General features: G+C 48.7%; 1 protein-coding gene across 4 annotated transcripts in view; it reads left to right on the top strand.

The window, feature by feature from the left end:
• The first annotated feature begins 6,269 nt into the window (after positions 1-6,269).
• The window catches only part of FANCI (FA complementation group I), a 1,757,660-nt gene continuing 1,738,484 nt past the window's right edge, over positions 6,270-25,445 (top strand). Inside the window, exon 1 of one of the 4 annotated variants that reach the window (XM_069624307.1) lies at positions 6,270-6,382. The gene's annotated coding sequence lies outside the window, so the exon portion shown is untranslated. Of the gene's footprint in view, positions 6,383-6,958; positions 7,111-25,445 lie in introns of those variants that run through there. The other 3 variants (XM_069624308.1, XM_069624309.1, XM_069624310.1) reach the window with 3 other exon arrangements.

The following is a 25,445-nucleotide window of genomic DNA, read 5'->3' as shown; positions in this document are numbered from 1 at the left end:
TACTACCGAGCTGTAGAGTTGTTACACTATTGTTTTACAAATACAAGTTTAGGAGGAATGTTATGTTATGTTATTTTGCATTTATATAGCGCCTTATATACCATTGGTATGGTCTGAAGGCGCTGGTAGGTTGAACGCCCTTGGGAACCGAAGTTCATATCAGTAGAGAGAGTAGAGTGTGTCAAAAGGTGCGTGTGAGCACCGGGTATGTGTACAGCTCGTGCGGTATCAGTGTAATAGCTGCTTTCTAGCGGTAGGTGTGGTGGTTGAGAGGTCAGGAGTATGTGTTCGCTCTGGCAGGATTTATCCAGATCGGATGTGGCTGCGTTAGGCCTGAGGAGAACGCCTCGCTGGGGGGGTGCGCAACCAGCAGTGATTACTTAGAATGATGTTGAGTGAGCGGCGAATGTTGATATGAGAACAGTTATACCGAATGGTGTCATAGTATCTCTGTGTTCTAGTTGAGTGGTGATGTAAGGAGAGAGTAAGCGTGTTGGTGAGATATGAGGGTTACATGCCCTTTCAGAGACTTCTAAATTCACAGGGAGGTCATTCGCAGGGAGGCTATTGGGCGCACTTCTAAATTCACAGAGAGGTTATTGGGTACACTTCTATATTCAACTTTCACAGAGAGGCTATTGGGCATACTTCTTAATTCACATAGAGGCTATTGGACACACTTCTAGATTCACAGAGTGGCTCCTGGGCACACTTCTAGATTCACAGAGCTGTTGGGTACATTTCTAGAATCACAGAAAGGCTATTGTGCACATTTCTAAATTCAGCTTCTAAATACACACTTCTAGAATCACAGAGAGGCTATTGGGCGCACTTCTAAATTCAACTTTCTAAATGTACTTCTAAATTCAACTTTCCACAGAGAGGTTACCACACAAAATGTGGTGTTATGCCCTTCGGACAACACGTGATGGGAGAGGGAGCCCACCCCACTTGATGCAGGGAAGGGGAGGAGATACAATTAAATAAGCATGCATGCCAGAAACAGGGCAGTGCCCTTACGCAAGTGCTTTTTTGTGTGGTTTGTACTTAGCTGACAATCAAGGCCGTTAATCACTGCTGGTGTCAGAGAACACAAGCAAGGGACATTCCACCAGGGGTCAGTCTTAGCTTAGGTGGTGAGTGGAGGTTATATTGACACAGCCGCAGCCTCAAGGACAGCCCCCACCTTCACTTCAACCCATTCCTGAGTTTGATGTGTCGGGCCCTCCATCCATTCTTGGGCCTAGGTGGAGGGCCGATGGGTTGATCGATTGGACATGTATTTTCGAGCGACAATGGAAACCAACGATGACAGTAAGCTGGCCACGTTGCTGTATGCCGCAGGGCCTGCGGTGCACACAATGATATATGATATGGCATTTGTAATGCGCCTATACACAAGTGTTTCAAGGCGCGACGAGGCAGGGAGGGGGGAACAGGGGGAGGACAGACAACGATCCTACTAGGCCAGGTGTCATTCAGACCGCGCAAGTGCAGGGGTAGGGGGAAGGGAAAAGTGCAGTACAAGGTAAGTAGAATAGAAATAAATAGATAAATAAATAAATAGGGCCAGCTGGTGCCAAGTGCAAGGTAAGTGCAGACAAGTGCTGGGAAGGGGGGGCTGTAGGGATACAGAGACAGTCCCGCAGTGCAGGGGTTGCCAGGGAGACAGTGCAAGCGGAGAGTGGCTGGGCCCAGGACCGAGGTCGGTGAGAGTGGCCAAGTTTCAGATTCAGTGCAGAATTTAGTGAAGAATTTAGCAGGGGAGAGGGAGAGAGAAAGCAGAAGCAAAGAGGAAGGTTTTGAGGTGCTTCCGGAACCGGAGATGGTTCTCCTCAAGTTTCAGGGAGGCAGGAAGGCTGTTCCAGAGGGAGGCTCCTGCCGCGGAGAGAGATCTACCCCCAGCTCGTTGCTTCGAGAAGCGGCTGACCCTGAGGGAGTCGGAGACGGATGAGCGAAGGGCTCGGGAAGGAAGATATTTAGGAAGAGAGAGTTGCAGGTATTTAGGCCCCAGGCCCCAGAAGGCCTTGTGGACAATGCAGAGGGTTTTGAACTTAATCCTCACAGCCACTGGGAGCCAGTGTAGAGATTTCAGTCCTGGAGAGATACGGTCCCTGGGCTTGAGGCCAAGGACAAGTCTCGCAGTTCTGTTCTGGATGAGTTGCAATGTTTTATTCCCTCCAGCCTGCAGATGCATCCTATGGCGCAGCAAAGACTGCTCTCCACAATTACTTCCTCCCCCTAGCCAATGCTGACTATGAGCGTTTTGTCATGCTCTCCACCTGCCAGAAGGAAGATGAGACGCTGGACACTTTCTATGGCCGTCTCAGGAGGCTGTCGGTGGCATGTGCGTGGGACACTCCTGACGACATGGTCAGGAACCAGCTCATCCAAGGGTGTTCCTCAGGAAAGCTACGGAAACAAGTGCTGAGAGAACCTGGGATCACCTTACCCCACATCCTAGAGCTGGGTCGCTGCCAGGAGGTTTCAGAGGTACGGGTGTCAAGAATGAAAGCGGGTGCACGTCCTGTCAAGACAGAGGAGCACTGCGCAGTGGGGCGTGGCGGCAGGGGTGCCAGGAGGCTGGCTGGAAATTTCTGCGACAGGGGCGGAAAACCGGGGGAAGCATGCCTAAAGTGTAGGTATGACCTGCCCCACCCTGCAGATTGCCCAGCAGCAGGAAGAATATGTGGTTGGTGGTGCGGCCTGGCAGACCACTATGCCAGGGTGTGCGAGCGTCTCTCCCCGTGATGGTGCCCAGGGGCCCAGTGCGGTCTGGGTTCTTTAGATAATCTCGCCCTCCCAATGTTGCCCAAGTTGATTAGGGGGAGGAGGGCGCACAACCTGAGGAGGAGGAAGAGGAAGAGAACATCTTCTTCGTGTCAAGTATAGACTCCCTCAAGATCAAGAGCCGAAGACAGCTGCGGTGCATTGTGGCAGTTAATGACTCTCCCATTCTGGTGCTGGTGGACACGAGGACGTTGGTCAATGTGATGGCCAGAGAACACTATGATGCAATGGACTGCCCCCGAAGATCTCTGCCCCGAAGGCTCGAATCTCACATTCGGGGGTTCACATCCCATCCCCCTGGACAGTGCGTTTGTGGCTCAGGTGGGGTACGGGGGCTCGAAAATTAAAGCATGGTTCTATGTGACGCACGTCAGCACCAACACATTGCTAAGCTGCGCGGCAGCTGAAGCCCTGGGAATCGTAAGCTTTGCGTGTTCTGTGTACGTGGAGGACATACAAACTCTACTTGATAAGTATGCCAAACTGTTCCAAGAGATTGGACTCATGACCGGCAACCCAGTGAGGCTGCACATCGACGAGTCGGTGCAGCCCATTGCCCTCAAGCACCGCAGGGTGCCCTTCCACCTAAGGGAGTTGGTAGACAAGGAGCAGGATAAACTTGTGAACCTCGATATCATCGAGAAGGTGGATGGTACGACACCCTGGGTGTCCCCTATTGTGGTTGCCAGAAAACCCAAGCAGCCGGACTCAGTGAGGATCTGCGTAGACCTGAGACTCCCCAGCAAGGCGATATAGAGAGCGACATCTCACACCGACAATAGACGATATTATCACCGAGCTGCAAGGGGCTCGCTTCTTCTCGAAGCTTGATATCAGGGCTGGATACCATCAAGTCCTCTTGCATCCAGAGTCAAGGTACATAACAACATTCACGACTCACCGGAGCCTGTACCAGTATAAGAGACTCAGCTTCGGGGTGTCCTTGGCGGCTGAGGTTTTTCAAAACATAATCAGGGGTGCACTGGCAGACCTTGAAGGTGTGCTGAACATCAGCGACGACATTCTTGTATTCGCCAAGTCTGAAGTGGACCACCTACACAAACTGGCCAAGACATTCGAACGACTACAGTCCTTGGGCCTGACGCCCCATCGGGAGAAATGTGAATTTCTGAAGACAAACATCGAATTCTTTGGCTTCATGCTTAAGGACGGAGGAGTGTCTCCCGATCCCCGAAAGGTAAAGGACATTAAAGATGCATGCCCACCCAAAAATGTGTCAGAAGTCCGAAGCTTCTTGGCCATGGTAACCTATTGTGGCTGTTTTATCAAAAACTTGGCGTCCAGGTCAGAGCCCCTATGTGCCCTCACTAAGAAGGAGACCGTGTGGCAGTGGGGACCACTGGAGTAAGCAGCTTTCGAGGACATTAAGAGTGCCCTTACGGCAGAAGACACAATGGCGTTCTTTGACCCCACCCTCCAGTCCAAGATAATCGTGGATGCTAGCCCTTTCGGCCTGGGGGCCGTGCTGACACAAGTTGGGCCCGACTCCAGCGTCTGCCCGGTGGCCTATGCCAGCAAGGCACTGTCCGAAACTGAACAGCGCTACTCTCAGATAGAAAGGGAGGCTCTGGCGGTCTTGTGGGGGTGCAGGCACTTCTGGCTGTACATTCTGGGCAGGCCAGTGACAGTGGTTACCGACCATAAACCCCTGTGCCCCATCCTGGCCGGATCATCATCAAAGTCACCGACGAGGATCGAAAGGTGGAGGCTCGTGCTTCTGGAGTATGGGGTCTCGATGATCTACTTCCCCGGCTCCAACAACGCGGCCGACTATCTTTCTCGCCATCCAAGAGGATACACCGACAGCGAGATGGATGCCTGTGCAGAAGAGGCCGATGAACATTCCAACTGGTGGCCGAGGCGGCAACCCCAAATGCCCTGCTGCTGGATGAACTGGAGGCCGCGGCCACACAGGACGAGTGCTTCTGCATCCTCGGAGCGGCCATGCAGCCAGGGTCCTGGAGGAGCGTGCGGGAGTCGTTGGCAGGGTGCATGCAGGAGGCAAAAGTGGTGGTCGAGCAGCTGTGGAAGGTGCGGGAACGGCTGTCGTTCTCGGCAAACGGGCTGCTTTTGAGAGGAGATCGGATTTTGGTCCCTCAGGCCAAAGTCCAAGAGGTAATTGGTTTGGCCCATCAAGGCCATCAAGGGGCTACAAAGACCAAGGTCCGCCTACGCCTCAAGGTATGATTCCCCGAGCTCGAGCGACGTGTTGACGAGTATGCCTCATGCATGTGGTGCCAGGCCGCGTCTCCTGCACAGAGAGAGCCCGCCATTGAAGCCATGCCCCGCGGCATGCGCCCCTGGGAGGTTGTCCATGCGGACTTTGGTTCCACCTCGCAAAGGTACTCACTTCCTTGTGGTGATTGATGAGTATTCCAGGTACCCGGAAGTCGAATTCATTGCATCAGTGGCTTTTGAACACGTGGTGGTGGCGCTGGAGAAAGTATTTGCTGCTCATGGACTCCCCACAACCCTGTGCTCGGACAATGGTACCCCATTCCAAGGTGAACGATTCGCAGCCCTGATGGACGGCTATGGAGTGCAGCATCGGAAAATCACCCCGATATAGCCTAGGTCTAACGGGGAGGCGGAGAGACTAATGCGCACCTTGAATAAAGTCTTCCGTATCGCACAAGGGTGCTACCTGGAGAGGGTGCTATATCAGTTCCTGCGGGTCTATCGGACAACTCCACACACCTATACTTGGTGGCCCCGGCGGAAGCCCTATTCAAGCGGTGCCCGAGGTCGGAGAGAAGGAACCAGGAGTCATCAATGGCCAGCAGGTGGAACAGGACCGACGGCTGAGGATCGAGCAGGAGAATGTGAGGACAGACCTCCGACCTCAACAACTAGTGCCTGGGGACAAAGTGCTAATTCGAAACAGGCACCACCGTGGGAAGTTATTTCTGACATATGAACCAGAGCCGCTGGACGTGGTTGCAGTAAAAGGGTCCATGGTGACCGCCTTGGATGGCCGGGCATTGGTCACGAGGAATGTCAGCTTCTTTAAGAAACTGGGGGAGCCCAGGACCGAAGCACCCCAGGACCCGGACGTTGTGGACGTACCCGACGAAGGGTGGGGGTGCCAGACCCCTCCCTCGATCTGTCAGTGTGCTGGCTACCAGCGAGCAGGAGGTACCCCCTGAGTACAGGGCGAGGGAAACCTGTTTGCCTCAGCAACTATGTTTTGGTGCAATGACTGTGAGTGACCCTGGTAGGGTCTGCCATGCTTGGGGGTGGGGGGGACAGGAAGGCCCTGGGGCGGCTGTGAATAAAGGGGTTCGCAGGGTACAGTTGTGTGGTTTGACATTGTTAATGTGTTTGTTGATGCAAGTTTGTGTTTGTTTGTCCTCATGGAAAAGGAGTGTGGTGCTGCACTTTGCCACGTGCCTTTAAATAAAGGGGGCGTGCCCACGTCGCCATTGCGACCGGGAGCCTGAGCAGAGTAAGAAGAAGAAGAAGAAGAAGAGTAACACGTCTCTGTGTGAGTCTGTAACCAGTGGGGCTGGGGGCTCACGTAACAGCGCTGGGGGTATGGAAAGCCCCACAACGGGTTTCATATCTAAAGCAAGTAAGAAGCATTTTGCCTGTGGTACAAATAGCAGTACGGTCAATTCGAATACTCACGAGCCAATGATCTTTTGATGTTTAACTTGCCAACAATGCTGTCTTTTATTACTTCCAAGGATTTATCGTATTCGTCTGCTCAATGAGTCACAGACTCACAGCGGGCGCTGTGGCAAAAAGAAGATTGGGGCGCATCGTTAAAACTTCTTTCAGCGTGTGCTGCAAGGCTCGGAAAGCAATTTACAAAATATGCGCAGAAGTAATGTAACGCAGGAAACATCTCAGGAGAATCGAGTACAAGCACACACATGTATTACAAAAAATGCAAGAAGCCACCTCTAAGTATTATAAGCGACGTTTGGCAAAAACACGCCCAAAGTCACTTATAATATGACATGGCAACTCTGTCAAACACTTTTCTGTCGGCAGGGCTCCAGATTTCGAGCTGCATGCAATGAGACAATGCTGACGACTTGAAGATGAAGAGAAACTAAAATCGCAAGATTGTAAAGTTTACAACGCGCTCACGCAGATGGCCGAACGTAACGTACAATTCACGTGACGAGAGGAGGTGGGCGTTGATAGGTCCGTTTCTCGGATGAGAAGTAGATACTACTCAAGTTCTGGCGGGACTTCCCCGAGTTGCACCTCTGTTGCTCATTAGTCATTAAATATGCAAACCACTTAGCGGTTGCTTACGGCTGCGTTAGAGCAATTCATACTTACATTCAGGTGCGTTACTTTAACCGTGATTGAGATATGTCTAAATGTTTGTATTGTGTATGTCTCCTTTCAATAGACTGTAGCGTACGGTTTGGGTGCTGGGTGGATAGTTTGGATTGATAACGTGCACTTTCAATTGAAACGCTTGTTTATTTTTGTTTTATTATTTAAAGCATTGTTATCAGGGTTTTAGGATTAACTGCTTTAGTAAAAGTGATCGAAGACTAAAGGTCCCAGAACCCATTGTCAGTAAAACAGTCCGTACTGGATATCTGTGACCTAGGTGACGGAGTACTCTGCAAAGGAGAATGAATCTGAAACAATATTCAACAATGCAATTTTCCTCGCAGAATCACACACAGATTTGAAAATACACTTATGTAGAGTATGGCACTCCTATTACTTTCGTTTAATGTAAGTTTTTTTTAATATTTTGACATTTCAAAACATTGCTGTATTTCGAATGAAAATATAAATTAGGTCTATATGGAAATGTAAAACTATCTTCCTTACCAAAGCTTTGACAAGTAGCCATTATCTCCTTGTCCTTCATCGTCCCAGTACTTAAATCTTTTGAGGCTCCTGCTTCCTCGACCCTTATTCAATTTTTTTACTTGCCCCGCCTCCTTGCTTACCTCACTGGGATCCTCATGACCTTATACAGTTCTTTATTTCCTGCGGATGGCAGGACCCCGCGTGTGGTCATTACACATGTTATTTATACTGCGCACTGCTGCCATTTTCATGTTCTCCAGGTGCTGGCGTAGTGGGAGAAGGCGCGGAGGGCGCATTTAATAACAGTAGGGAGCTGCACTCTATTGAGATTATTACCTCCTCACTCCGGCGCAGGAGGAAGGCAGTTTCATTAGAATAGGGTGCTCATGCATTAGCACGAGTGCCCTATTCCAGTGATTAACTCCCTATTCAGGCACTGGAGCAGGGAGTTAATAAAAACATTTTTTTCTTAAACTGCCGGGGGTGCTGCCACTGCTAAGGCCAGCACTGTCCAGGTTGTCTGGCGAATCTGAAAAGGAAGGAGGGCTGGGAGGGCTTAGTGGGATTGAGAGGAGAAAAAGCGCAAGGGAGCTTTGATGTATTGTTGGTAGCTTCAGTTGGGAAAAACTGGTCACTTTGTGCTGGTTTGTTTTTAGTTGGTAGATGTTATGTGGTGTTTGGTGTATGAGTGTTTTGTGTGTGTTAAGCAAGATTGTATGTAGTAGCCTGTAGGAGACTGCACCAGCCTTGTCCTCTTGGCAATAGTTAACCCAACCTTTGGTATAAGCATGTACACAAGTTGATAGGGTGACTAAGCAGCCAGGCGTATCTCAAGAGTGGTCAATGTGAGCTGTAGGGTTGTAGCATAGTTTCACAGTGACACGTATCCAAAGAAACGCACTCAAGGTTTATTGATTAAACTATTATTTATTAATTTAACAATCAGTTGAATAAGCCTTCCTTAGAAGGGAGCAATTATATACCACTTAAAATATACTTCAAAAATACACACTGTCAGTTTCAATAAATCAGTAGATGCCCATTTGGGATGGCACACAGACACTTCCTACACCCTGAGGTGACTTAAATAACTAGGACACTGTGGACATTGATATATCACTGGTACATTTAGAGCAATACTGAGTTTGGTGTCTTAAGGATAAGGTTAGGGAATCGAACAATGGTTAACAAATATTCTTAAGCAGATAAATACTTATGAACCCTTTCCCAGCTACACAAGTTATAGAATGTGTGACTCTTTGGAGGGACAGTTAAAGCACAAAGTCGGGTTAGATGAGTCTTTCAGGGAGCCAGGACAGCCAATGTCCATTAAGCAAAAGTCTAGGGGAGCTGAAGCACTTCTTGAAGTTAAGTAAAAAGTCTTGCACAATGTTTTAGAAAATATTTGTAGAAAATGAAATTACTGTTGGGCCTTGTTAGGGAGAATTCTCTGTAAAGGTTAATTTACCAAACCTAGTGAGTCCCCCAGCAGCTTTGCTGGATTTTTTGGGGTTTATATTTCTCTCCTGATAAGAGTGAGACTCTTTTACTCCCACTCTTAGACATGATTTGAGGTGTTCCTTTGTCTTTCCATGTGTTTTATGGGCTATGGGGTCTTTTACTCCATAGGGTTTCATGTGTTTTTGATGTGGGTTACCCAGCACCCTCTGTGCCGTAACCCAGGGGGTGTCGTAGCGACCCCCCAACATAGACTCCATACCCTGGGACTGACTACTGTCTCCCAGGGCATGTAAAGTCACCATTGGCTTTGCTAGTCCCAAATTATGAACAGAAACCAGTACAAACCATCATATTGTGGATGTACTGGTCGGGGCAATTCGATTGCCCCGGGGTCTGTTGTTCGAGGGGGCACGTCTCCGTCCCCCCTGATCGAGTTTTGGCTGGTGGCAGTGGATACTACTTTTTATATTCGACCGCGAATATATCTCTATGGGATTTTCCCATTGTTCTAGGCTACCAACTTTATTTAATTCCTATAGCCTCGAACAAATCGCCGGATTATTTATTTAATATTAATTCACCGGTTGGTATTTTTTGCCAGAACTCGGTTCTAAAATGGCGTTTGTGTTCTCTTCTGTGACTCCAACCCAAGTCGAGCCCTTTGTTCCACTTTTTGGCGGGCTTCTCCACAGAAGCCTCCAAAAGTGGTGCCACTCTGTCAGGGTACCACAGGGGGTGTGGGAGGGGGTTTAGGCACCCTGGACTGAGTTGCCTTGGCAACTCAAGTCGCACTCTTGTGTGTTTGTCCCTCACCACTTAGCATGTTTGATTGACAGCTAGGCTGAATGAATGGGGGTTTGCTGCATAAAAGCAGGGCTTTGGGGACTGGAACTTCAGAAGTCACCACAGGACCTAAGAATCCGAGGAGGGAGAAGCTGAGCCGACCTGCAACGACGACACCACCGGTGGAGCCCTGCTGAACCGTCTCACCACTTTTCCCGACGACAGAGGAGATCTCCAGTCCAGAGAGTCTTCTTCCTTTGACTGGTGTGGATAACCAGTTTTGCCTTCTTTTCACCTTCCTGGAGCATCTCGTGGCCGCCTTGCCCGTGCCAAGCACCCCGGCAACCGGAACACCACGGCTTACCACTACCGCGAAGAGAAGGGTAGTACCTTTTAACCGAAGAACTCCGTGGCTGGTTTCTTCCCTGGCAGTGCAACGACCTTCATCTTTCCTCCACGGCAAGACCTCCTCTTCCCCTGGACGAAACACTGACTTGCACCCGCTGCCAGGAACAACTGCCCCCGCTGGAGCTTCCTTCACACTTAAGGTACTGTGTCCCGCCAGGCTTCCCTTGCGACAGATCGTTCGGGGTGACAGTAAAGCCTTGACTTTCTAACCTGGGCTGGCCTGGGACAACCTAGCTAACATTTCCTGACTTTAATTTCATCCTTTGTGTGCGAACTATCTACAAGACTCTTTGGGCTTAACCCCACTGTGTGAACCTGGACCCCTTCTGCTTGCTCTCTCCAAGAGTGGGCCTTGCAATTGACTTCCTTGCTCTCCAGTAGAACTCTGCCTATCCTGCCTTACTGTGGTTCTTTTAAAAGTATTGAAAATTGTGTGCTTCCATAACTCTGCCTTTTTCCCTCCCTTTTTAAATAACTTATTAGAGTGCCATCTTATGTTAAGCGCTCACCTCTGTCTGAAAATAAGTGGTGTTTCTCGCTAAGACTTGTCTAATAAGTAATTAGGGTTGTATATATATATATATATATAATAGTGACTGTGTGCTGAATTTACTTACCTCTTTGTGCTAGTGTAATTTACAAGTGTGTCTTTAAATAATTATATACTTTTACACCAAAGCTCTGGTCAGTGTTTGCTTGTGCTACTGTATCTCTGTATCTATTGTGTATACTCTATATACTGCCTAACTCTTCTTGAGGGAAGTCTGACTGCTCAGCCACAGCTACCAAGTGAATCTGTGTGGTACAGACTGCTACCAAGTGGGTTTACTGCCAAACACCTGTAGTCTTAAATCTTTTGCAGTGGTCCCTAAGGGAACTGCACAGGTTTCTGCCTAACAGGCCACAAGCTGGGAGGCCTGTGACGGGCAAAGCTGCAAGCTACTCTGCAACAGGCAACCAAGACAAGTCTCAACTGAGAGCTAGCAAGGCTACACGACAAGAGGTAAGTACCCCTTAGTTTACAGTACCTTAGGTCTCAAGAAATTGGTTCCAGCTGGCTTCTGTTCCAGTAGTAGTATGGCAGATACTGTTGTTCCTGGGCCTCAGTCATGGGAACAAGAGGGAGGACATCTGGGGACTACTGCAATACGAATTGAAGGTCTGCGGCACCAATGGGCAAACTGAAGATCAGCTTCACTTTGCAGTTTCAGCCTCTCGCGATTAGCACCATCGAGGTTCTTGGATACCTTTTGGACTTTCGTCACATCTGGGGTCCAGCACTCTGTTGGGGTGGGTCAGGCTCGGTCAGTTCTGCTTCATGGGAGTCCGGAGGATCTTCCTCGAGCTCAGGGCCTGTCAGAATCTGTCGTCCTGTTGACCACGTAGTGTAGCCGACGGATTCTTCCTAGCAATAAAACCCCCTGTCTGTTCGAATACTCAGAACAAGAGGATGTATTTCTCGAAAGAATGGAACGGCGAACACCAGGCAACCTAGGATACAAGAGGAATCCGTTAACAACTCTTCTTGCAACAACATGCACTATTGTGTCTATTGGATAAGAACTAACCTTTGATCAAGAACGTTGCAGGCAGTAACGTGTCACCGCCCCAGTGGTTAACGAGAAGATCAATACGAAAATCCTAGAACCATCTGCAATGTATAACCATACCAGTAAATTGGCAGAATAATGGATAAGGTGGATGTTGTCTGGATGTGGTATGTATAATATAAGTTACTGTATGCTAATAAGATGTTGTAATAAGGATGGTTGCTGCCGAAAGCATTCAAGTGAGGGGAGCAGCCCAGGGAACCTCTTCCCAACGAAATGAGGATGCCTGGAACGGGAAGAAAGTCTCTAGTTCCCAACGACTATCCCGACGGAACGGGGACGCCTAAGGAAGGAGGCTGCCAATACCCTCCAAGTCTCAAGTCTGTGAGAGGCGGAAAGAGGGTAGCTCCACAACGCTTCACAAGGTCCGGATGAAGCAAGAAGTCAGGTAGGATCGGGTCGTGAACTTGGTGTTGATTGTTACGCCGAAGCTCCAGTGAATGACTTGAAATATCTCTGACAACAAGGTAAGCAGGATCCAAAAGCGAGGTACAGAGTTATGTGAGGCAAAGGCAATCCAAAATAGCAGTCCAGGTCTAGACACGAGAGAATCAAACAGGATCCAAGGCAAACAAAAAAGATGTGGGACAGACCGTTCCAGTAAACAGGCAAGGTTCGAAAAAACAAGAAATCGGGTAAAATGTAGTAAACGCACTTCGGCAAATTCAGAAGAACTGAAGCCATGGAGCGGAGTGCTTAAGAGACGTGGGCTGTATCACGTGATTGACGTGTATGCCGGGAAACAGAAGCCCCAGTACGAGAACGCCACAATCTCCATGGCACCCTCCATCCTGTACCGTAACGATTGTTACGGCAGGAACGCATCGGCTTGTGGGAACTGTAGTGAAGGTTGTAATGCATTATTTTCCTGTGTGCAGAACAGAGTTATGTGTAGCTGCGGACTGCATGGGGGTGTGTCTTATTGGAACATGTGGCTGCAGTACCTGTGGTATCAATGAGGCGTGAATTAATCCCAGCAGTAGCCGTAGGTCTGACTGGTCCGACGTAAAAGACGACACACTCGATTCTGGAGTTCCTCTCCCTGGCAATCGGTTCCTGCAGCAGCAATGGAAGTACAGCCCGCTGCGACAGGATTTCCAGATGAGATCATCTTGGGGTCGTTTGGTCCCACCAACCCAAGGGGAGAAGTCGCCCTTTGCAGGAGCCTCTCTAGTCGAGGCGAATTCGGAGCTTCAGCACTGCAGAAGGGCTTCACTGGGCAAACCAACGGTCCAGGAATTGCAGCAAGTGTCTGTTCCAAGTTCTTCTTCAGATTCCTTTGTCCAGTGGTCGACTCTGCCTTCCAAGCAAAAGACCTTGTATTTGATGCAAGTTTCTCCCTTTCATTCGCAGGCTATCTGTCACTCACACAGCAGGTTGGCTGTACTCCAAGGACAGCCAGCCAATCACCTTTTGGGTGCATTCCTGTAACCAAGGGGATTAAGCACAGGGAGTTTCGAGCACCTCCCTCTCTGCCTGCCCTGCCAGACACGTTGGAGTCAGAGGCAGGCTTCACTGGTGAATCCCGCCAAAGACAAAATGAACAAAGGGACCAATCCTCGTTTGGTGCGCAGAGTAAATTTCAAAAAGGACCTTTCTAACAAGAAATGGCAAAAAAAGACCAGGGCCATTTTGACAAAATGGGCACCCATGGGTGCTTTACTGCAGCTGCAGTTGCAGCACGCGGTAGAAACACAGTGGTCGGAAAAAGTAAACCACTGCCACCAGCCATTAATTGTAGGAAGGGTAACATAAAGATGTTACATGAGAAACTAGACAAAGGGGATACTAAGTAACCCCTCCAGCACCCTATTGAAAGGTAGTTTGTGCTGGGTCTAGAAAGTTACAAATGTAAGTAAAGTCAATTTCACTTCACAGCTCTTGGAAACGGTAGTTATCCAACAGAAGGCATTTAAATCTTAGCATAATTCCCCACATTTCTGCTTTGAGTATTGTTTAGGTTTTAGGTAAATGTAGTTGCTGAACCTTTAGTGTTTGGTTTTGTAGATTGACATTTTTTCCTGTATGAATCTTCACAGTAACTGCTGCCAAGCGTGCCTTTCCCCGAACTCCCCCCCCTGTCCCACTAACTGTGCGTCACCAGTCCAACCCCTTAGTGGGCGGAGCCACCTCTTAAAGGTGTTGTGGCCGGTAACACCACCCCGGACAAAATATCCAAAAATCAGGTTAACATTCTTCGACCAGTCGTGCTGGCCTCTTGATTACCTGCTGCGGTCTCTTGTGTCGGGCCTTTGCTTCTTCCCCGCTAGGAAGGTCTTCGTTGTGTTCTGATCTGCCGCCAGCTCCCCCAGGTGGGATCCACTCGTCATCGTGTGTTTCTCGTGGGACCGGGCTGGAGGCCCTTGGTGGCGGCTCGCTCTCTTCTCTTTTGAGGTAGTGTTTGAATTGTTGGCAGTTCCTCGTGACAGCCTTGTCGTGATCCTGGGCTGTCACCATTGTCCCTTTTACAGCTGTGACTCTCATGGGGCTCTGAGCAAACCATGGGTCTGTCTTTCTGACCATGGGATGTTGCACAAGAACTTCATCCCCGACCTGAAAGTCCTTTGACATTGCCGTGCGTCGTGCTTCAGTGTCCTGCTTTGCTTTTTCTTTCGCTTTCGCATCACGTTGTGTTACTTCGGTGTCTGTGTCCTCTGTGGCCGATGGATTTCGTAAGATGCGGGTATGCACTTCGTACCGGACCATGAGTTCTGCCAGAGTTTTGTTCGTGGCCTCGTGGGGTGTGTTTCGGTAGTCTCGAAGGAGCCAGCATAACACTTGATGTGGGTTGACTGCCTCAATGCAGGCTCTCTGGGTCGTCTTCTTTATCGACGCTATGAATCGTTCCGCCATTCCATTTGCCTGTGGGTGTCGAGGTGTGATTTTCATGTGCTTGAATCCTAGGTGTCTCGCCAGCGCTGCAAACTCATATCCGCAAAAGGGTGGACCGTTGTTCGATTTGATGACCCTGGGAATGCCCCATTCACTTTGCACTTCGTCTAGTACTGTGACTACCTGGGGGAAAGCTGTGGTAGCTAGTTTCTTGACGATAGGAAAACGCGAGTATTCATCGATCGGGAGAAGGAGATAATCACCTGATTCCATAGGTCCGTAAAAGTCCACAGCCACTCTTTCCCAGGGGCGGTCTGGTATTTGTGTGTGTTGTAGAGGAGCGGGAGGTTCGACTGGCGCCGTGCACTGGCAGGCATGACCGCTCTTTATCCATTCGTCTACTGCCGCTTCCAGGAATGGGAACCAGATGTGGCATTGCAGTTATTTCTTTGTGTTATCTGCCCCTCGGTGTCCTTCATGGGCGGTGCGGACAATGTCTGCTCTCAGGGCGGCTGGGATGACGATGCAGCAGCCTCTGAGTAGTATGTTGTGGTCTTTTACGGCCAGCTCGTTGTGTACTCTGGCCAGTCTTTCAATTTCTTCTTTGCACACCCCCGGGTGAGCTAGCATTGCTCGTCGGTGGTCTTTCCATTTGTTGGTAGACGTGAGGCTGATGGCGAGTGAGGTCGTGGGATCCGCTGCTGAGGCTGCAGTGACCATATCCATCGATAGTGCGGGTGGTAGTGAGTTTGCTACGACGTAGTTGATGTAGGCAACATCACCACTTCGGGTCAGTGGGGCTCCTACCGGGTGTTGCGACGGGTAATCTGCGGGGTTTAGGTCGCCTCCGGGTCGGTGTATGATGTCGTAATATTATTCTTGAAGTCAAATGCCCCAACGTTCTATTCTCAGAGGCATCTTGGTATGTGGGTTGCCGAATAGTGAGAGCAGTGCCTGGTGGTCTGTAATCAGAGTGAACTTTTTTCCTATTAGGAAGTTGTGAAAATGTTCACAGGCCCAGACTTCGGCCAGGCTTTCCTTCTTGGCCTGCGAGTACGCCGCTTCTGGGTGGACAGTGCTCTGCTTGCGTAAGCAACAACGTGTCTGGGGTTGACGTCTACGCCGCTTGTCTGTGCTAGGATCGCTCCCAGGCCAACTGGACTGGCGTCCACTATTACTTCTGTGTGCCAGGTCGGGTTGAAATAGGCTAGACGGTGGGCTTCCATGAGAGCTTGTTTGATGGCATCAAATGTGCGTTAGCACGCCGGGGACCAGTCAAATGTTGCTTCTTTCTGCAGGAGTTTCCGGAGTGGTTCTGTGAGCGAGGCATAATGTGGTATGTAACTGGCGCAGTATTCTGCCTTGCCTAGAAAGGAGTGGACGTCGGCCGCCTGTTGTGGTTCTTTCAGCTTTGTAATGGTGTCTACCTTCTCAGGGTCAGGCATCATCCCTTCACTCGAGAAGATGTGACCGAAAAATGTGCGCTTTGACTTGCTGAACTAGCATTTTTCGTTGTTTAGCGTGAGGCCAGCGGCTTGTATTGCTTCGCACGTGGCAAGGAGGGCGGCATCATGGGCTTCCTTCGACGAGCCAAAGATGAGAATATCGTTGCTGTAATTTAAGGCTCCCCGGATCGGTCTGATGATCTGTCGCACCGCTCCCTGATAAATTTTGGTTGGCGGATGAAATTCCAAAGTTTAGTCTGCGGTATCTGTACAACCCATCATGTGTTGCAAAGGTTGTTATTCCTCTGGAGTCAGGGTGTAACTCCAGTTGGTGGTATCCCTGGATTAAATCAAGTTTTGAGAACATGCGGGCATTGTTCAGTTGTACTATCATGTCCTCGATGCATAGGCCTGGGTGTCTTTCACGTTGGATGGCGGTGTTAGCCACTCGCATGTCAATGCATAGGCGTAGTCTGCCTCCATCCTTGGGTACGATGACAAGGGGGGAGACCCATGGTGTTGGTCCTGTTGCGGGCTTGATAATGCCATCAGAGAGTAGTTCAAGTTCTCTCGAGACCGACTCCTGGAGGTGGAATCCAACCCTCCTTGGGTGTTGCGGTACGGGTCTCACTGTGGGGTCTATGTGCAATTTGATTGGGGGACATTTGAGTTTTCCAAGGCCTGTGCACAATTTGGGGAATTTACGCACAATCTCTGCTTTGGTAATGAGATTTTGGAATTGTCCGTGGAGGATCGTCCCAATCTGTTTCTTGGAATCCTGTTGGATCATGGTTAAGGTGATATCTCCTGTTCTTACGTGGATCTTGATCAGGTCTAGGCGTGAGGCAGTTTAGTAGCTGAGAAGGCACCTCCCTTTGGTGAGGGATCGTATCACATGGATGGTGGTGTCTACCTATCGTCCATTTAAGAGAAGGCGGCGTGTGAAGTGTCCGCTGGACTGCAAGGCTGTGGCTTCCCCCCACTGGAAAATTCTGGATTTCGATGATGTTCACGGTGGCGCCTGAGTCCACCATGAAGTGAAATAAGGTGTTTTCCATTTTTATTGGTATTTTTGGGGCTTCTCTGGCTTCTTCACTGTCGAGGATGAGGTTGACGTACTATATATATGGGTCGTAGTACATTGTGGTTGTTGTGGGGTCGTGGTAGTATGTGTCCTCTCCGTACCCCTCCGCCGGGTTGTCATATTCGCCCGTGAGGTATTGTGGTTGTTTTGTGTAGTCCTGGGTTTGTGGGTATTCATAGTCCTGATATTTGTCGACAGCTCTCACGTATCGCCGTGGGTTCGGTTGATAGTACCTTTGTGGTCCATATTGGGGAAATGGCAGCCGGAAAGGCACCCTGATGGGTGCTTGGGGTCGTAACGTGCGAATAGGTTTTCCTTCTCTACACACCGACTGAAATGTCCTTCCCTTCCGCAGTTCGTACATCTTTGTGATAGTGCTGGGCAAGACCCTGAGTGTGGGAATGCCATGCCACAACGGTAGCATTGTCTTTGTTGACGTGGTACTTTTAGGGCTTGTGGCCTGTATGGGTATGGTCCTTTGTCGCCCTGGCTGGATCGCATCAATGAGGTCAGTGCAATCTTGTTTTGGATTGCTGGTACCAGTCATGGACGCAGCTTGTGCGTCAACTCTTTCAAAAATGCGAGGAAGTTCGCTGACTTCGGGTATAGTGATGGGTTTCTTCAATAGCTGCTTCTTGAGTGCAAGTGATAGGCAGCCTTCGATGACTCTTAGACGTATCGTTTCATCTAAAGAGTGTGCGCCTTTCTCTCTTAAGCGGGTTATGTATTCGTCCACTGTCTCTTGTGGTTTCTGGGAGCACTGATTGAACAGATACCTTTCATAGTCGCAATTAGGTTCGATTATGAGCAGTTTGTCCAGAGCTTTGATTAGGGCTGCAAAGTCATTTTGTTCCGCTGCTGGGATGGTTTTTACAATAGTCTTTATCCCCCCCCCTACCAGGTTGAGGAATATGTCCCTGATGTGGGGAGAATCGCCGTCTCCTGAGCCCCTTACAAAGTGTTGGAAGTCCTCCATCCACTCAGTCCACTCGGACCTTTCGTGGCTTGAGGCGTCTTGGTGAATGGTGGTGGCATCCTCAGCTGGATAGATTTTGCGGCCCGGCTGGCTGGGGCGATGAGGGATTACTCATCTTGTGTAGATGTGGCTTTTCCAGTACTGGCAACCAGCGGTAGAGTGCGGGTGGTGAAGGTTTGCAAGCGAGGAGATGTTAACAAATTTGTCTTCTCTTGTTCTTCTCCTTTGTTTGTGTAACACAAAGATGGTGGCGTGAGCGGGTGAGTGCTCTTGTGCACACTGTGTGCTTGTTGTGTAAGGATACGTGGGCTGGTATCTCCAGGCCAGGTGGTCTGCCTTACTAGGCTTTTTCTTGAGAGCCATGTGTCCTGTCAGGGGAGCAAGTGTATTTCCTGGTGGTTGAGTTTAGACACGGCGTGTGCAGGGGAGAAAGGGACCGCTCACCGTTATGTGCCTGTCCCTTCTTGGCAGGTGGAGGCCTCTGGCCTCGTGAGGCGTGAAGGGGCTGGGCGCTCTTCTCGTGGATGGCGTGTGTGGTTTCTTCAGTGTGGCCACGTGGGGGGCGTTGGCTGTTGAGTTCCGGAGCAGGGAGGAGCTGAGTGCGGTTACGCTGGGGGATCCCAGCTGTGTCGGGAGGAGGAGGCCTGGAGGACTGGCGTGGCGGTATCGCCGGCTGTAATAGGAGGAGGAGGCCTGGCGGAATGCCAGGGGCTTGGGAGCACGGCGAGTGCCGGCAAGGAGGACTCCGGCACGTAAGTGAGAGATCCTCGTCGCCAATGTTGCCCGGGATTGGGCCATAATAAGGACACGCAGCCGGAGGGATTATTCAACCATACTTTATTCTTTCTTCACAGTAACTGCCGCCCCAAGCCCCCCCCCCCCACCAACTGTGCGTCATCAGTCCAACCCCTTAGTGGGCGGGGCCACCTATTAAATGTGTTGTGGCTGGTAACAAATGTGTTTTTTGACCCGGAGCCAATGTAGGGTTCTCAGTGCTAGTGTGATGTGTTTTCTCTTAGTTAGTCTGAGGAGTAGTCTTGCGTTCTGTATTCGCTTTAGTTTTTTAATTAGGCAGTCTGGCATTCCGAGATGCTGTTGGCGTAGTCTTTTCTTGACATTACGAGAGAAATGACAGCAAGTGTTTTATGTGGAAAGGTAAAGAAGGGGATTATTCGCTTATTGTGTATAGGCGGAAGAAGCATTTGTTTACTACTGTGTTGACTTGCGTTTCGAGTGTTAATTCGTCATCCATTAATGTTCAGAGTTTTTGAGCGCTTTGGATGATTCCGGTCGGTTTCCCATTCAGTAGGCCATGGAATGTGGTGTTGGTTCAAGGGGTCATTGGGCGCCGTCATGATTTCTGTTTTGTCCGGGTTGAGTTTATGGCTGTTGGCACTCCTACAATGGTTTAAATCTCTGAGGCAGTTGGTAAGGGTTGGGCTTTGTTCTTCGCTAGCATTGATTTTGTAGATGATTTGTGTTTCGTCTGCATAACTGTAGTAGAAGAGGTTATGTGTTTTGATGAGAGCGGTCATGTAGATGTTGAATAGCAGTGGTGCGAGGGATGAGCTTTCTGGTACTCAGCAAGTTGTTGAGTTGAAGAGGGTTTGCCAGGTTGTTTCCGTTCTTTTTGTCATGAAGGATTTTACCCAAAGTAACACTGTGTTGCTGATTCCTATGTCTTCGAGGCGTGGTCGACAGTGTCGAAGGCTGCTGATAGATCAAGTAGTGTAAGTGCCAATTGGACATTGGAGTCTGCGTTGGTTTTTTAGGTCCTCCCATGATGAGAATGATGCGGTTCCTGTTCCTCTTATGGGTCTGAAGCTGTCTTGTGATTGGTCTACTATCAGTTTGACACGTTCCAGGGCTTGTTTGTACAAGTAGTTTTCTAGGAGGTTTGCCGGTATGGGATGTTTGAGATTGGTCGGTAGTTGGTTAGGTCTTCAGTGAAATCCTTACATGTGAAATCCTGCTTAGGCAGAGCCAAGGGAGCAATGTGGGGGCTGTGCTGCCTACAGGCAGAAAGCTCCTGGATTCCAGCTGCATAGCAGGGAGGTCCAGTAAAGAGGAGGAGATGCCGCGTGCCGGTCTAGCGAAGCAGTCCGGCCCGCGGGACAAGATGCAGAAGGGATCCCTGGGGTGCTCCAATTAAGCAGAGTAGATCATACATGCACACAGGCGACCAACGGGGGTGGTGGTCATACAAACATACAGGCGACCAACAGGTGGGTGGGGGATCATACATGCACACAGGCGACCAACGGGCGTGGGTTGCTCATACAAACATACGGGCGACCAAAGGGAGGGTGGGGGGATCATATATGCACATATGCGACCAATGGGGGTCAGGTGAGTCATACAAACGGGGGGGTCATACAAACATACAGGCGACCAACGAGGGGGTGGGGGATCATACATGCACACACATGCGATCAACTGGGGGGTGGGGTGGATCATACATGCACACAGGCAAATAGGGGGGCGTACTGAGCGAACCTTTAGCGGACAGGGTTGTAGACGGTGGCCTTAGGATCGGGCCTTCGCAGGAGGGCCGGCCAAGTTTGCTGGCTTGAGATTTCAGCAAAATAGATGTAGCTGAAGCCAATGGGGGCACAGCAGCATACAGTCCATGTCACAGTGTGCGGGCCGCCATCTTGGAATGGCGGCTTGTAGTTAGAACATAAGGGATAGATGAAATAGCACGGGAAAATGCACGCACACGTGCAGTTACTTCAGAAGGCACAGAAAGCATATTTAAATTGCCACGATCTTCTATGTAGAAAGGCAACTTAAATGCAAAAAAGCGGTGCCGTTCGCTTGCCAATAAGGGCCCAGGGAGGGCTTACCTTAATCCCAGGATGTGCTAAAGATTCACCTGACGCCATACGATGTAGTGGATGAGGGCGCAGTGACCCTGCAACGTCTGCTGCCTTGCCGGGAGTGAGGGAGAGAGAAAGTTGAATGGGGCTAGGATCGGGCCTTCGGAGAAGGGCCAGCCAAGCCTGCCGGCTTGAGATTGGTGCAAAATAGATGTAGCTGAAGCCAGTGGGGGCCCAGCAGCATACAGTCCAGGTCACAGTGTGCGGGCCGCCATCTTGGAATGGCGGCTCGCAGTTAGAACATAAGGGATCGATGAAATAGCAGGTGAAAATGCACGCATTGGTTGACATAGCAACCAGCAATGCCAATGCATGCAAATGCCAACTCAATAAAGTTTCTGCACTCCTACCAGTGATTTGTAAGGTTGCAATGTTGGGCTATTTCACATACAATTGGTCTATGTTTGGTCTACATTTGATACAAACAGAACATTTCCCGTATATGGGAACTCCCGTCCTCTGCGCTCTATCAAAAGACTCAATTATGAGTCCTAGTCGTTAAAGTAAAAATGTGTCACTGTATATTTCTTTCTTTTTTTCAAAGAAAGAAGATTTTTACATTTCTTTGGATTGGGCAAAATTAGACCTGAACATACATATACACATATAAATTGTAATGCACATCTCAATGATTTAAGATGCACAAGTTATTTCATAAAACTTGATTCTTTTATTGTATGTCCAACGCGTTTCGTGAACAATCACTACTTCAGGGGCAAATCACAATTAATTTTCATGTAAATATCTGAAAAAATAATTTTTAAATAATACACATTAGTATACATTGACGCCTAACATACAATCTTTCCAAACAGCAAAATTCATTATTGATATTCATATCTTCATGTTGATAATGGAGTTTGTGACCTGTTGGTCATATGATTTTAAAAAAAACCAATGATAGATGATAATCATAATACATAACTCATTACACGTGCATTAACATATCTTCATGTCATCAATGGTTTTCTTGACCTAATCACTATGGTTTTATCAGCAAGTAGCTCATAACCTGTTTACCATACATACTTCATTGGTTTAATCATCAACCCATCAACCCTATCAGCTTGTTATGTGTTAGTCACAATCTCTATTGCAAATCATTTCTATTGGATACCCCTAGTTCTGTTCTTATTCAACACTTTAAAAGTAAGGATGTCAGAACCTGACAATATAGCAACTGCTTACCGGAAATCCTAAAAAGGACCAGAAAGAGATTTTCATTAGGTGAAGCTGAAAAGGAGTCATTCAATGGTGGCCCATAAAGCTCAGTAAAGTATTAAGGATAGAAGATCCCTGAAAATAAATAGAAATACGAAATATGTTCAAAAACACAATGTTACAGGATCGTGAAAGACCACTTACCCCAAGTCAGTATGAGCAAGTAGCTACGAAACCCAATGAGTCCTCGGAAGTATAAGCAATTCCAGAAAGTTTAGCAGCAATTTTGAAAAAATACCAAGGGACCGCAGAGGATCACCTAGAAATAATAGAAATGACTGTGGTTAGAAAAGAGCAGGTAAGTATAGTAGAAGATGGTGGGTAAAGGAGCATGGTTACCTGTTAGGGAGAATTCTCATTTCATGGCTAATTTCCCTTACCTAGTGAGTCCCTCAGCAGTTTTGCTGGATCTCTGGAGTTGTAGTTGTTTCTTTCCACTTGGTAAGAGTGTGTACTTTTCCCCCACTCTTACTTGTATTTTGCTATGTGTTTTGACCTGTTTTTGTGATTGTGAGCTCTGGAGTACACCACTTCAGTCTGCCCCCTTCTGTGCAGTGGCACAGGGTTGTCGTTCAGACCCCCCCCCCCCCCGACTCCATTTCTGAGGCAACTACCGTCACCCAGAAAAGGGTAAAGTTACCATTAACTTTACTTAGTCAAATTTAACCACAGATCCAGTACACACCATCTTACATGGAGTGCTGGAAGGGTTAACTCTTAATTCCTTTTATCTGTACCTCCTAGAGCATTGTTTCGCTCTTTTAACATTTAGACATGGCTGGTGGCAGTGGTATCTACCCTAAATTTCTACTGCGGTTATCTTATATAACCATGGTAATATTGTAGGCTGTTGTGTTAGCCTCAAACTTAAACCCGCTTGACCAAATCCTTTTTCGTTTGCCTCCGGTGCGGATTATTCACCATTTCTTTTTGTTAAACTCCTTCTTGTGTTTTACTTTGCGCAGCAAACTAGCTCTGCCTTCTTTGTTCACTGTCTTTTGGCGGGCTTCTACCTAGAAGCCCTCCTCAAGGCGCCTGGGTGTCTAGGTGGGCTGAATGTGAGGGAGGGGTGTAGTCACCCCCTGCACAGGGTATCCTAGGAAACCCAAGTCGCACTTTGTGATGATTGGGCAAGGTGGTTGTCCGGGCCGGACAACCCCCCTGCTGGGTGATTGACAGCCAGGCTGTGTGAATGGGGGTTTTGCGCATAAAAGGCAGGTCTCTTGGGCTGGAAGTCAGAGAGTCGCCACTGGAACTACAAGGAACCGACGAGAAGTGGAGGAGAGGTCGACTGCTGCAACTAGCCCGTACCGGTGAAGCCCTGCTGCAGTCTTGAGCTATCTACCCTTCAACGACTAAGAGGAGATCCAGTCCGGAGTCTTCTTCCCTTGAGCCTGGTGAGGATAACCAGGTCATCTTCTTCAGCCAGAGGTCGCCTTCGTGGTCGAAATCGCTGCACACTGCTGTAGTGGTCCGGATAGCCACCTGAAGAACCTCTCCTGTTTTTTAGGAGCGCACCTTTTATTCATTGTCGCTGCTGCCGGCCTCGTCCCTGTGTGGTGCAGACCCCCTCATTGTCCTTCTTCTTGCTGAAGCTGCAGGAAAGCGTGGGTCTGCGGGAAACCAACAGGAACTACTGCCTTGGCACTAGCTTCGTTCTTTGAGAAAGGTACTGTGTCCTGTTTGAGGAATTTTGGGTGAAATCCCTATTTCTCTACTTTAAGGCCTGTCCTTACTTTTCCCTCCTCCTTATAACTTTTGCTTCCGAACATTGACAATATCAAAGTACTCTTGGCAACGTTGAATCTCGACCTGTCCAACTGTGTGATCCTCGACAACAGGCATCCGGTGTCACTTGTCTTTGGCTCCGGCCCCTTGACTCTTGAATTCCTGTCTATGGGCCTCATCACAAGTTAGTCTGTAGCCCTTAAATGTGGTGGTAACGGCATTACCGCCACATTTAAGGGCTGGCCCTATCACGAGTTGTGCGCTAAATCGGCTGTTTTACCTCCAGCTTTTTTCTGCAGGTGAAAATCCCTGTTTTCAGCTGTATTACAGCCGGCTGTATTAGCCTGCAGTATTAGCACCGAAAATGTCCCATTGGATCCAATGGACCCAATCAGGAATGGGGATTTACCGTTAAGGCCCAACCCGTGATTCGGTGGTAATACCACCAGACTGGTCGGTGCTAGGACTATGACATTCGGCGGTATTACAGCCGGGAATACAGCCCAACTCGTGATGAGGCCCTATGTGTGTTCTTCCATTCTGCCTGCCTAACCAATATATTGCCTGTGATTTTTGCCCCCAACTCTCTCTGGGTATTTCGGGTGCTAAGTGTTTTTTTACCCCGGTTGCATTTCTTGCCGCGGATACGTGTTTATCTAGTAGACCGAACTGTCAAAAAGTGATCGAAATTGTATTCACGGTAACGTGTTCTGTTTCATAACACCGGTCCATTCAAACACAGGGTACTTACCTCGAATAATACTGTACAAAGTGAATTGGTTAGTTGTAGTATATTTTACGTGTGGTTTTTGAATTAATAGAAGTGTCGTGTGTTAGGCAGAAACCTGTGCAGTTCCCTCTGAGACCACTGCAAAAGATTTAACACTACAGGTGTTTGGCAGTAAACCCACTTGATTGCAGTCTGTACCACACAGATTCACTTGGTAGCTGTGGCTGAGCAGTCAGACTTCCCTCAAGAAGAGTTAGGCAGTATACAGAGTATTCACAATAGGTCAAAAGAAAATAGTAGAACAAGTAAACACTGACCAGAGCTTGGTGTAAAAGAGATATAATTATTTATTTAAAACCACATCTAGAAAACACACAGGCACTAATAGTAAGCAATTCAAAAACACGGTCACTAAAAGATATACACTCCCTTAGAAGAATATTAGACCAGTCTTAAGTAAATCCCCACTTATTTCCAGACAGCGGTGAGCGCTTAACGCAGATGGCACTCTAATAATTCGTTTTAAAAGGGAGAGAAAAGCAGAGTATAATATGAAACATCCCAACACTTTCATAAGAACAAAACAAGAGAGGAAGGCAAGTAAAACCGTGAAGTTAGAATTCAGAAGGCCGGATCCACTTTAAGAGGATCAGAACGAAATGTGTCCAAGGTCACACGGTTGAAGTGCACAA

Source organism: Ambystoma mexicanum, chromosome 11, assembly GCF_040938575.1.
Source record: "Ambystoma mexicanum isolate Mex_15411 chromosome 11, UKY_AmexF1_1, whole genome shotgun sequence".
NCBI classification, from domain to species: Eukaryota; Metazoa; Chordata; class Amphibia; order Caudata; family Ambystomatidae; genus Ambystoma; species Ambystoma mexicanum.
The sequence above is the reverse complement of the archived record's forward strand: the minus strand, read 5'-3'. Positions and strand labels throughout refer to the sequence as shown.